Source organism: Apis dorsata, unplaced genomic scaffold, assembly GCF_000469605.1.
Source record: "Apis dorsata unplaced genomic scaffold, Apis dorsata 1.3 scaffold_61, whole genome shotgun sequence".
Lineage (NCBI taxonomy): Eukaryota > Metazoa > Arthropoda > Insecta > Hymenoptera > Apidae > Apis > Apis dorsata.
In genome coordinates, this window is record NW_006263361.1 from 157,516 (window position 1) to 161,899 (window position 4,384).

The window sequence follows — 4,384 nt, forward strand, 5'->3', positions numbered from 1 at the left end:
GTAGCGCAAATATAAACATAACATAGACAAGGGTAAAAATAAACATTGCACGGGTGGTCGATTCGAAGGGTTGTTCAAATCCATGTTTCGACGGTATGCGTCCATTCGAAAACGAATACCGCCTATTCGCTGAATACACAAGGCGTTGAATTTTTTTCCAAAAACTTTTATCGCTTATTTAATCTCATTCGATCAAGTCTAAAAATAGATCCGATGAAAGGAGTACGTGGAATTTTTTTAACCTTTCCTTTTGAAAAAAATTCTCCGTTTCGATGTATTTTGAAGAATCAAAAAAGAAAGATAATCGGTCGCGGAAGAAGAATTTTACATTTTATCCCTCCCTTGAAATTTATCGTCGCGGATCTGATATGGACGAAAATAAGGTTAAATTGAATTCTTTCCTATTCACAGCGACATCGACGCGCATCCGCCTACAATCTATCCCTATATCCCTCGTATACACCATCGAACAATTCCATTTCGCTTCTCCGCCAACCTCAAGCCTGTCGTCTCTCGACGCGTCATCCTAGGGGCTAGTAGCGTTGCTCGAGCTGCTTGTTTCTTCGAGGACGGTTTAATGGGAGTCGCGTCAAACGGGAAACGTTTCGTATTGATGCGCGTTGTACATTTTCACCGAGCGGGCGGGAAACGTGGGAAATAAACTCGCCGGAGGAATTCAAGTTGGAGAAGTTCAAAGTCGGATATACCATTATCCCCCTCTCCTCCTCTCGTCCTTTGCCACGATTCTTCTCCGCTCGTTCTTTCACGCCTCTCGTTCCTCTCCTCCGTCGTTTCGAATTTTTCTTAATTCAATGGGGAAAAAAATGTTCCCGATGAAAGACGACACGAGGGAACGAAATTCCGCAGTTATTCCCGGCGATAATCGTTAGCGTAGTTACCGGCTAATTAGCGCCAAGCTTCGAAAATATCTGGACTCGTAGATACGACTCGGAGAGGAAAAACAGAGAGCAAGAGAAAGGGAAAGAGAGAGAGAGAAAAAGGGAGAGAGAAAGAGAGAGAGAGAGGAGGGACGGCGTAAACGAAGAAGAAAGACAGAGAGCGGTTAGAAGAATATTTTATAACGAGCTCTCGCTACGAAGACAGCGGCGGAGCGCGCGGTACGGTTGCCAGCGCGTATAACGGTAAGATCGGGAGTAGATCTGTCTCCCCAGGAAGCTTGTTAGGCGTCGGCGAGCTCCGCTATCTTCTAATTGGCGATATAATGATTCTGAAGGATGGAATAGCATGGTCCTGAAGGGGCCGAGGAGCACCCTACTCGGTACTCCTTCCCTTGTTAGGGGTGAAATTAAAATTTGGCTCTACCTACCTTCCTTCCCCTCTCCTCCCCTGCTCCATCCTTCTCTCTTTCTCACCCACCGTTACACCGATGTATATATATATATATATATGTATCGTCCTCTCTCTTCCATCCCTATTCACCACTTGCAGCTTTCGCCCTCCGCTTCCTCCCTCCGTCTCTCTCTTACCCCCCTCCCCTTCTTTGGCTACCTTCTTCTCCTTCTTTCTCCCCGGTGGATTCGTTACGCGACCGCTGTGAAATTTATATGTCTTCTGGTATAGTTGGAGGAGATTCGACCGCGAGGACCGAGGCAGGATCCCAGTCGTTATCGTGTTGTTCGAATTTCGAGGACCTTTCTTAGAAAGCTTGGATGCTCGAGCACCGCGTGATTGCGTTTGTTATCCTACCACTCCCTCCCTTCCCTTCCTTTCTCTCCCCATCTTAAAAAATCCGGGGAAAAGGTCGTTAAAAAAAGATCAAGGAAGAGAAGAAGATCGGTGGCGGTGAGATCACGCGGCAAACGATCTTGTCTGTGGCGGGGATTTGCAGGGAGGAGGTCGAAATTTCGAAGCGGAGCCATTAATTGGGACGATTAAACGCGTCCTCCCGGCGCGCCGGTTAATTGGACGACGCCTGGTTTCGAAAGTGGCGTATCAACCGGCGATTTCGTTTTATATCACCGGAAACTATGACTCGTGAAATCAACGCGGCCGGGCCCCGTTTAGTTAAGCGCCAATGCTTAATTAAACGTTAATCTCGCGCGCGATGGTAGTGGAAACGAAAGTAGTCGNTGCGCTCTCTAGTAGTTACTAAACTGGTCGTCTCAATTAGCGAAACTTGCAGCTACGTTACCGACTTCCAATTAGTCATAGGTTGCAAACTGTATCGCGCTTACTGGAGCGAGACTAATAACTTCTAGACCATGAAATATATGCATAGATACACGATGCAAATTAGTGGTGCGCGGCCGTGCGGACATTTATGAAATATACCCGTAAGAAAAATTTCGGCCCACTCTCTCGCTCGTCGAGTGTCAAGTCTCTCAATTATAAATCTACGTATATATATATATATGTATGTATATACGTATATATTCTTCCGTCTTCTTCCTCGTCTTTCCCTTCTTTTTCCTCTTTCACTTTTCAAAGATTCGCGCGGCGCGATTTTTTTCTTTTTGAAAGTTCAACGTTCCAAGACGCGAAGAACGACAAGAAACGAACGAAAACAAGAAAGGGACGTGCGCGTTCTCGGGATCGGGCGCAGTTCCCGTGTCGGCGAGGGTGTGCGCGCGCGACCGGCACACGGGCACACGTATATTCACCGACTACCGTCGATCCTCGGCGAATTTACGAAGGCCCTTGTCGCGCGGCTGATAGTTACAGGCCTGGTCTCAATTAGTAGAACTTACGTCGCTAGGGTCCAATTAGACGTAGGCTAGAAGCTACACCCTGTTTGCTCAAGTTTGCCGTACCTATGCACCACCGTCCGTCGGATGGGGTTGCTGCCCGTCCTGTACCTACCAACCCTGTTCAAGGTGTCTTTTTCCTACGCTAATGACTAATTAGCAGCCTCTCCACTTCACAGTATAATGACACGGGATACAGCCTTGAGCCGCGTCGGCTGGGATCATTATTAAACCCCGAAATTGCAGCCGTGCCTGCCGCCTCGTGTTATGCACCACCTCGTGCCCTCTACTTTGCCCTATCCTGCGCTCTATTCCCAACGCGTACCCGAGACGAGACCGGCCGCGCTCTCGCTACCCGCTCGATCCACGGCTCGAAGGACACGCGGCAAGATGCGGAACGTGACTCGACGAGGATGAGGGTGCGTTCTGATTTTTTTCCCTCCCTCTTATACGCCCAATTTTTTTTCCTCCTTATTCCCCCCCCCCCCCCCTCCTCTTCCGTCCCCTCGTTTCTTTCCGCTTCTCTCTCTTTCTCCTTTCTCTCTCTCTCTCTCTCTCTCTCTCGTCCAAGTTCGACCTCGGTTAAATCGCGACCGAGTTATTTTCATATTTGATCGACTCGTTTCGCGCAGCCACGAAATATCGAGTTTCACGGGCGGATAAGAGATACGTGTGAGATTACTTGTCTAATTGCTTCGACGCTAGATGCAATTAAACAGGGTTCCCCGGTGAGCACGGGAATCCGGACAAGTACGCAGAGGATATTCTTAATTGCGTATCAATATTGCAGCGGATCCGTAATACGAAACGGGAGTGGCGGTGGTGGTGGTATATACGAGGAGATCGAGTGACTCAAACGGGGTCGTTGAATTCTCGTTTTCGTTTTCCAAAGTAATTTCATTCGTAACGCATAATTTAATTCTGCCCTATAGATCCAACCCCTGATATTATACCGTTGGCCATTTTAGAGGTAGGGGGAGAAAGGGGGAATCTGGATAAGAACGGGGTTATTTTAAGTCACGTATCGATATCGAGGTAACCTGTAACGAAAAACGAGAGAGGAATAATACGCGATCAGGTGGCGCACAAATGGGATCGTTGAATTTTATTATAGTTTTTAAACTAATTTCATTCGCAACGCATATTCTAAACCATCCGACAGGCCAATTTCCACCCGCATCGAGATATTATACGACAGCCTGCCTATTCTCTCGCTTATTATTACACAACGGACGAATTCGTCTCCCTCTCCCCGCGTTACGTCGAAACGCTACACTTCTTCCTTCCTTCCTTCCTTCCTTCCTTCCTTCCTTCCTTTCTCCCTCCCTCTCTCCCTCTTTCTTTTACATTTATTTATTTCCTAAAACGTCCGTCCCCCGGCCGGCCACTTTATATTTGACATTTTTATTAAACCAGCCCCCGTGTGTCCGTAGCGACAGCGTATCCCGGGGATGGCAGCGGGGCCGCGCACGATATCCATCCCATATTGCCGTTAGGGCAGTTTCGTAATCTTCGCAAGGGTACCCTTCCTTATATTGACCGAATAAAAACTCGTATCCGCCGCCTATTCGTCGATCGTCGATGCGCCCACACCCCCCTCGACTCGCCCCATTTCGCTCGGAACCACGAAAGACAGTCGGCGCGGAAGTGATGGCGGGGTCCCTGTATCGGGTCCGGAA

General features: G+C 48.3%; 1 protein-coding gene across 6 annotated transcripts in view; it reads left to right on the plus strand.

Moving 5' to 3' along the window:
* The window catches only part of LOC102679772 (LIM domain only protein 3-like), a 78,544-nt gene that overhangs the window by 62,382 nt on the left and 11,778 nt on the right, over nt 1-4,384 (plus strand). The window contains exon 2 of one of the 6 annotated variants that reach the window (XM_031515298.1): nt 2,167-2,172. The exons of the other annotated variants lie outside the window; for them this stretch is intronic. The gene's annotated coding sequence lies outside the window, so the exon portion shown is untranslated. The remainder of the gene's footprint in view (nt 1-2,166; nt 2,173-4,384) is intronic. 6 annotated transcript variants of the gene reach the window in all.